This window comes from Triturus cristatus, chromosome 9 (assembly GCF_964204655.1).
Source record: "Triturus cristatus chromosome 9, aTriCri1.1, whole genome shotgun sequence".
NCBI lineage: Eukaryota > Metazoa > Chordata > Amphibia > Caudata > Salamandridae > Triturus > Triturus cristatus.
The window spans coordinates 734452422-734461495 of NC_140592.1; the positions used below are offsets into that span (position 1 = coordinate 734452422).

The 9074-nt window shown below is 44.6% G+C and overlaps 1 protein-coding gene across 2 annotated transcripts in view; it reads left to right on the forward strand.

Moving 5' to 3' along the window:
• The first annotated feature begins 2916 nt into the window (after positions 1-2916).
• STX5 (syntaxin 5) overlaps positions 2917-9074 on the forward strand; it is an 84406-nt gene continuing 78248 nt past the window's right edge. Inside the window, exon 1 of one of the 2 annotated variants that reach the window (XM_085625968.1) lies at positions 2917-3051. The gene's annotated coding sequence lies outside the window, so the exon portion shown is untranslated. Of the gene's footprint in view, positions 3493-9074 lie in introns of both variants that reach the window. The other variant, XM_085625969.1, reaches the window with a different exon arrangement.

Below are 9074 nucleotides of genomic sequence, written 5' to 3' on the forward strand. Positions count from 1 at the left end.
TCCGGATGCTGTACCTCCTATGGGGTCCTTGCCAGTTGGATCTATTTGCGTCACGTCTGAACAAACAGCTCCCGGGGTTTTACAGCTGGCGCCCAGATTCAGAGGCTCTGGCCTCGGATGCTTTTCTTCAGACTTCTTCAGTCCTTTGCTACGCCTTCCCGCCTTTTGTCATGATAACCAGGGTTCTGGCCCAGGCCAGGCGTCACCAGACGGAACTGGTGTTAGTCACACCTTTGTGGAGAGCACAGGCGTGGTTCCCGATTGTTTTGGAAATGTCTTGTGCTGTACCAGTCCTCCTCCCTCAGAGATGGAACCTGTTGCTGGACCCTCACAAGACCCCTCATCCGCTAATAGACGCAGGTCAGCTGCCCCTGGTGGCGTGGCGAATTTCCGGGACAGATGACACGTCCCAGGCCTTTCAAAGGACGCTTCTGAATTCATCAAACAGGCATGGTCAGCTAATACCCACAAGCGGTATTCATCAGCATGGAACAAGTGGTGTAGCTGGTATGTTCAACAGAACGCCGATCCCACTACAGCTAATGTCTCCATGGTCATGAATTTCCTAGCTTCTTTGGCTTCATCGGGTTCTGCATATAGGACAGTAAATAATTTTCGGTCAGCAATCTCTGTGGGGCACGCCCAACTTGAGGGCAAACCAGTGGGAGAACATCCCTTGGTTTGTAAACTGCTTAGAGGCATTCGGATGGTCAGACCACCATGTCCGAAATATTAATTCCTGTGGGACGTTTCAGTGGTCCTCCGATTCCTAGAGGCTTGGCCGGCGAACAGATACCTATCGCGCAAGCAACTTTCAGCCAAATTGGCTATGCTATTATGTCTAGTCTCTTGCAAGAGAGTATCCGACATCAGGGCCTTAGACCTGGCTGGTCCTCGTTTCTCCCCAGAAGGGGTCACTTTTACTATTTCTAGACGCACCAAATGTAACTCTACCTCGGTGTCTTACCCAGTTTTTCCGGATAACCCTAACGTATGTGTGGTGCAATGTCTAAAAGCATACGAGGTAAGTACATCTGAATTTCGTTCAGATATGCAAGGTCAACTGTTTATTGCATTGCAAAAGCCTTTCAAGCCAGTGACTCCAGCTACCTTAGCAAGATGGGTATGTTGGCTCATGAATGAAGCAGGCATTGATGTATCTAAGTTTGGCGCCCATTCTGTTCGAGGCGCAATGGTGTCTAAGTCTTTTTCTCTAGGAGTAAGCCTTACTGACATCATGAATACGGCCGATTGGTCAACGGAATCTACTTTTAAATCTTTCTATTACAAACCTATTGTGGATGTTGCATCAGTGGTGGTGGCTCAGCTTTGAACAAGCATTATCGGAGCCTCTGGTCCTGACATAGAATTACAAATTTGCGAACATTCGTGACAAGAATTTTCAATTCTATTAAGGACAACGAAGGCGAGGATTATCCCACCCGGTATTTATGTATTTATCTACGTGATTCATAAATGTGAAAGTAAGATTATTGTCTGTATAGCACTCCAATTGCATTATGTTGGATGTCTTTTTTTCCCCCGTTATGAGATTTTGCTGATTCCACAAAGTTCGGGGATGTCCGTTATTACGTAATTTCCTCTCTATTTCAGATTCCAATGGCAAGTGAAAATGACATGTGTTTGTTTCACGTTTCCGCGGGGAGTGGTCTTCCCTTTCTCCAGGCGTGGCGATCGTACACCAGGACTATCAAGCAGGAGCTGGTCAATCGGATTCGAAGTTTTCCCTGTTGGTCTTCGTGATGTTTGGTTCTTCTAAAAGTTCTCCCCACGGACAGAACTCAATTAAGTGTTATGTTGACAGTGTTGGACTTAACAGTTGCAGTTTTCGCAAAGAAAGAGGATATGTGTGCCTCGGTTGGACATTATATAGGCACAGTCTCTATGGTTATAGAGTACTGGGTGCTCATGGGATTTGTAGTTTATTGTGATTTATTGAAAGTAAGATTATTGTCTGTATAGCACTCCAATTGCATTATGTTGGATGTCTTTTTTTCCCCCGTTATGAGATTTTGCTGATTCCACAAAGTTCGGGGATGTCCGTTATTACGTAATTTCCTCTCTATTTCAGATTCCAATGGCAAGTGAAAATGACACGTGTTTGTTTCACGTTTCCGCGGGGAGTGGTCTTCCCTTTCTCCAGGCGTGGCGATCGTACACCAGGACTATCAAGCAGGAGCTGGTCAATCGGATTCGAAGTTTTCCCTGTTGGTCTTCGTGATGTTTGGTTCTTCTAAAAGTTCTCCTCACGGACAGAACTCAATTAAGTGTTATGTTGACAGTGTTGGACTTAACAGTTGCAGTTTTCGCAAAGAAAGAGGATATGTGTGCCTCGGTTGGACATTATATAGGCACAGTCTCTATGGTTATAGAGTACTGGGTGCTCATGGGATTTGTAGTTTATTGTGATTTATTGAATAAAAAAAATCGTTTTTTATTGGCTGCTGTAATAAAGCAAAGAAATGAGAAGCAGAATCCTCGCCTCCGTTGTCCTTCATAGAATTGAAAATTCTTGTCACGAATGTTCGCAAATTGTTAATTGATTTGCCCAGCATCACAGGACGTGGACACGACTCCGAGGATCGATCCTTGGTTTCCCAGCTCTAAAGTCGGCAGTATAACAGTCAGACCACCTCCTCTACCATCGCCTCTTCCCTATCTTTTGTCAAGCTTCTACGATTATGCTGTGAATTTCACGTTTTTTAGTCCGTCGGCGTAGCGTCGCAGCCACGGATAACTCAGTTCTACGGTCGGTATTGAAAGTTAGCTGTTTTGTGTTTTATTTAAGCTTGAAGCAAGCTTCCTTCTTTCCATTAATGGATCTAGTATCGATATGTAACCAGCTGACCGTCAGATGGGACTGGGAGGCGAGCTGACGCATGCACGCAGTTCCGTGACTACGACACCGGCAGGAAAGAGGCGAGGCTTAGTTTCCCGGCGTATGACGCTGTGCGTGGGGTACGTGGCAGTGACGTCAGCAGTGGCCGGAGCGAAGAGTCAGCTGTGGAAGCAGAGCGGAGAAGAGTCTTGGTGAGAGGGGGCGGGAGAAAGGGGACAGGGGGAAATTGAGGCAGGGGTACTCATCGCGAGGGAGTTGAAGGGAGGAGTAACCTAGATCAGGGAGGGAAATCTCAGGTATTGTGAGAGGGGAATCCCATAATCTCTTCATCTCTGCCTATATCATTCTACCTGTGTTGATCCCAGGATTTGTTCTGGGTGGTACGTCGATCCATTCTAGCGAGACCTTCTTTGCTCCCTGATACCGTATGTTCGTTTGCCCCACTTCTTCGGGACGTCACATTCACATGGATGTCACTTGTTTCTTAAGAGCCCCGGTTGGACCTCCCCGCCTATAGTAGCACCCATCGCTTGGGGTCTCGTCGCCTCCCCCAGCCCTAACTACCCATCTTGATATACCAGCTGTTGTGTCATCAAGCTCCAACACCCATGGATGACCCTAGATCTTACTTGGTACGTATATCCTCAACGCCACAGGGGTAACCCTTCCGAATTGTGCTCGTTTGGTGTTTAAGCACCAGCCCAGGGTTCCTCATACCTTCGAGGTCCCCTTCCTATGTCCAATCAAATTCCCATGTGGGTTATTCTCTGTTGAAAATTGTACGTACTCGTATATTTAACGTTGTGTACCATTATCACAGTGGACATGGACACTGTTGTATGCACAGTCTTTTCATGTATGGCCTCTCGCGCAGATTAGGTTTACTCCTCTATTCTTGAAATGGTACTACAGTCTGTTACTCTTTCCTCCATCCTATATAATAATATGGGCGACTAAGGGAACGCCCCCAAAGACGTAAATTTTGTGGTGAAGAGTTTTGAATTGCCCAACATTAGAAGTTGACCATGTCGTAGTTGTGACCACCGCAGATGTCGGTAGCAAGCTGTTTGCTTCCGGGGGCATCTCGCTAAAATGATGTTCGTTTATTGATATGCTTCTCTGTCGATAGCGTTGTCTGGTGGTAAGTGGTTTGTATCTGGACAGGGAACTAGTGTGGTATCTTAGAGCAGGGGTTGTGTGAATGCCTTGATTTGTTTGTTGCTCCTGGCTAGAGTGTTTCCGGTCTGTGGTTTCTTTGGTAGCCGCCCGGTAGCCTGTGGCATCAATCAAGTTTCACTTTTACTTTTGCATAGTCCATTATGACCTGGTGGGTTTGCTTATGTAGTTTTGTGTAGCGGTGACATGGTTTCACAATATTATGTGGTGCTATGGTTACTGTTGTGTCTGTTGTCCCTAGGTGTTTGTTCACGATGGCAATTTAATGTTAGAAAATCAGAGTGGGCTTACATTGTAGGCTCTGTGTGTTTTTTTTATTTTTTATTTTGTTTTTTTAATTGAAGTTTTGTGTTTGAGTAGGCCATGGGCTCTTTCAGCCTTTTACAACTGGCGAAGAAGAATGAAAGTGACACTAAAATATTTACATCATACAGGTAACAAATTGTCATCGTACATCTCAATAGAACTCTAATTAGGCACTATGTAGCCATGCTGTGATTCATAGATGAAAAAATAAAGGTAGAAGCCAAGTGCCTCAATATAGCCAAAAGGAAATGAAATCTGAGATGGAGACAAATTCCCATCCATTATTGCCTCAAGTTTAGCAGTCTTCTCAACCTATGGGTTGTGTCCCGAAAAGTCAAGGCGGAACATGCGTCAGTGCAGACATAAAAGGCATATGTTAGAAGCTTTAAATCAGCCTTAGAGTCTTTTCATGGTTTCTTCATGAGCAAGTAGTTGGAAAGTCTGCTGCCATAGGTTGTTGTTGCTGATGGTGTGTGGAGGCAGGTTTGGAGGATTTTCATCAGACAGATGTGTTGAAGGTTGGACTTTATTGGTGGTGGGCACTGTTCTCCTCCAAGTTAATGCTTCATACAGAGGAACCAATGATTTTATGTTGTTGTTAAAAAGCCTGGTCTTGGTTTGCAGCATTAGGGCCTTTGAGCTCCAGATCTTCTTTAGCTGAATGAAGGCAGCCCTTGCTTTGCCGATTCTTGCCTTGACATCAGCCTCTGTGCTGCCCTGCTTGTCTATGAGACTGCCCTATAGGTGAGGTCTCAACCTCTTCCAGTGCATCATCTGCTAGAGTGACTGCAGTTGTGCAGGCAGTGTAAGTCTTTAGGATCATGGTTTTTCTCCTGTGGGTGTTGAGGCCAAGTTATGCTGATGTGGCTGCCACATTGTTGGTCTTCTTTTACATCTGTAGGTGAGCATGGGAGAGTAGGGACGGGTCGTCTGCAAAGTCCAGATCATTAAGCTGCGTCCAAAGGATCCCATTTCTTCTCATTGCTGTGGACATCTGCATGATCCAGTCTATGACTAGCAGGAAGAGAAAAGGCGAGAGAGAAAAAGTACCCTGGCGGACTTCTATTTTTACTTTGAAGGCTTCAGTGAGCTGTCCTCCATGTACTATCTTGCAAGCCATTCCCTTGTAAGAGTCACTGATGATTTTTACAAGTTTATTTGACCCATCATAGTGGCGGAGGAGTTTCCAAAGGGTTTCGCTGTCGATTACTTTCTCATAGTCGAAGTTGACTTGGAGTGGGGAGTTCCATTTAATTGACAAGCCAAACTCTAAATAGCTTTACGGAATCCAGCCCATAGCACTACAAGAACTTGAGACCTAGTTGTGAAACTGCAAACAGTTATTGCTCTAGTACCTGATATGATGTTCTCTCAAAGTGTCTATAATTATAGATCATGAAATGTTTAGGGAGACTTGTGCCTCACTCCACGTTTTTCGAACAGTTATATCAAGTTTTTTTTATTGGCCACAACAGGTGGCAAAGGTAGAGCTGTTTGGGGAATTTCAATGTTTTTGAACAACAAATTAATTTGTAATTATTTTCAATTTAATATCCCTACACGCAGTATTCTTATTGTGATAAATTAATTGCTTTTGCAGTTGTTTACAAAGTACCATGTTTGTATCAACACCATCTTTAATTCAAATGTGGATGTCAGCAAGTCATCAGTTTTTATTGGGGACCTATGTGAAGGAGCTGTAAAAGGCTGTACAAGTCACAGTTAATTTTTGAATGCTCCTGGACGTAGGTGTGCCTTGGAGAAAGCCATATGTTACCCAGTGGCTGCCTGGATAGAGACTTCTGTTGTCATCCTTCTTTGACTATGCTTGTGTGGTCTTTCACGTTAATTGCTTTAGATGTGTTGTGCATGGTGAATGGGAGTGTCACTCTGTTTTTGATAAAATGCGGCAGTAGGAACGAAATTGGTCCCATGATGCACACTCAAACCGAGGTCTTCAGCCCTTACTTAGCTGAGCCCGCCCCCTAAGAAAAAAGTTTCTAAGTTTGGGCCCCCCTCGTAACTTTATGGCTAAGATTGGGGAAGTGGAAACTGCATGGATGATCACATGGGGCTGGGAATATGAGATCATTTCAGTATTGCTTTTCTGTAGCTCATGATCCCCACTAAATGTGAGAAATTAAATGCATCTAACAAAAACGGAATTCACCATAAACACTAATACCCATCCCTGGGTGCTGTGAGCCCTTTGCTCTCCTGGTCCCCAATGCACCTGCTGCACGAATGATGGATGTGACCTTGAGAAGCAGGTTCTTACCTCTTTCATCCCCTTCCCCACCATGCCAGACCTTCACTTCAGTCTTGAAACTTGCTATCTGCACCTGTTCTCCCTCCCCCCCCCCCCCCCTAAAAAAAAAATTAGCTCCCGTATGTTGCTCTCTTTTAGCGGTAAGGGTGCTTTCTGCGCTAATGCTAGAAAGGAAAATAAGCCACTATACCCCCTTTTTAGGTCTTGCCTGACCCAGCTCATGCGATGGTCTGGTGAGACTTATTGAGAGGGCTCCAAAAAGTGCTTCCAGGCCAGCCTGGAGCTACAGTGCATGTGCGCGCGCGCGCGCCGCGCTTTACCGCAATTACTTTCACTTTCGCAGCCGCTTTGATGTTTGATCACGATCTCTATCGGGATCACTTTTGCAGACACACGGCCGCTTGGCATAGCCAATAGGTCTCGCTTTTGGGACCTTATAAGTATTTAGTTATGCAACTGTTGCATAGCTAAACACTTATAAGGTCCCAAAGGCGAGACCTATTGGCTATGCCAATGCTTGTTAAAGTAATGATTGTGATGCAGTGGTCCCCTCAGACCCATGTCCCCAGTCCCACTCCGCCTGCTTGATTAATGATAGCTCCTTCTTTGCAAAGCAGGCTGTCTTTCTGCCCTTCGTTAACAACAAGAGCTCCTATCTCACACCACCCCGTCCTCCCATCTCTCTCCCTCCCACCTCACTAATGCCCAAATCAAGATGTCTCCTCTACTGCAATTTTTCCCTCCTTTGGGTCATTGCTCTGAGGCCCAAAGCAGCACTGGCACAACAACTATGCACTATTTATTCTCTTAATGCAAGAATGGATAGTAAAACAGCTGAAAGTCTGCAGCTGCAAACCATTGATACCTGCAGTTCTGCGAAGCAGACTTATCTACTCTACCCATTTCCAGAGTCCATCACTCCAGGCCAGATGCCCAAAGTCTTAAAAAAAACACCATACATCTAGCCTGTCTAGACCCTGTTCCGTGCCCAGAAAGTGTGACTTGGGCTCTCATTCTAGCACGGAAAATGGGCCCCATATCCCTTTTCATAATAGGGCAGGGTGGAGGGGCTCCTGTGCTGTGAAGCAGAAAGAGGGATAGAGCGCTAAAGAAGAAACACGCGTTCTCAAAAGTATGCATGAAACCTGAAAGAAATGTAGATGTGTGCAATTGGTTAATCACCATATATAAAGGATGCTTTGGCGCCAGTATAGGCGTTAATTCATGGGGTCGGTTGAAGTTTCATGGTGACAAATATTTATTCTTTTTGAGTTGTACTATTAAGTTAGTACCAGCAGAGAGTTTGCTCTAGATACAGCCTGATCACTTATTACAAAAGTGTGTATTTTTAAAGCACTTGTTTTAAGCACCACATTTTGCGACAGCCTATTTTATACTAATACAATATTAAAAGAATTACATTAACAGTTCTTTCTGTCACAGGCTCGGAACTGTTAGCACTATAAATAAACAAGTCGCTATACCTCACAGCACCAATCAGGATTTAAGTCTGTGATTCTCAGGTCACACTTGGACATCTGCAGTGGTTATATTAACCAACTGAGGTTTTATAACAGGAGAACATTTCCCATATGATAGTTTAACTTGAAGTTATTTTTCATTTTGTGTGTTGGCTTGTTATTTTCGAAGCAGTTACCTGAAGGTGTAAACTATAACAAAATGCAGAATATTTTGATCTTTTGGCCACGTCTTCACACTGCCCCAGCCCCCCATGGTATTACAGTCCTCACTATTTATTTGTATTCAGCCGCTGCATGTAAATGAAGACATCCTGGAAACTCACCAGTCAGTCTTCCAGGCTATCTTCATTTAGATGTAATTGCAGAGACATTTCTCTCCCACCACCCCCTCTCAATACATCCATTTACCCCTCAAGGGGCGCACCCAACAGTTTGTAGGTCTCTGACTTCTTGTGATTTATTTGTGTTCTCATGTGGTTTGGGATGTCGGGTAGTTGCTTTCGTGCGGGTATTCTACGGAACCGTTGTTGAACAAGGAAATTGGGTCCATCATTGAAGAGGACAAAATTGCTTTATTGATGTAAGTCATTCAAATGTTGACAAAGGTAATGCATGGCTACACACAGAGAGACACATAATAGTTGCATAGAAGAGGGTTAATTTACTTTCTTTCTCTGCTACTTCTGATAATTGCCAAGGAATGAACCACTGTGTTTTTCAGCAAGTCTTTATTCTTCTCTCGGTTTCTATTTATGCCAGGTTAAATTACAGCAGACCAAAGCCTCTCTTACTTTCTCTTTTTGTCCATGGCAGTTTTTAGGTCTCGCCTGACCCAGCGCATGCGCTGGTCTGGCGAGACTTATTGAGAGGGCTCCAAAAGTGCTACCAGGCCAGCCTAGAGTTACAGTGCATGTGTGCGTGCGCCACGCTTTACCGCAATTACTTTCGCTTTCGATGTTTGATCGCGATCACATTCACTTTC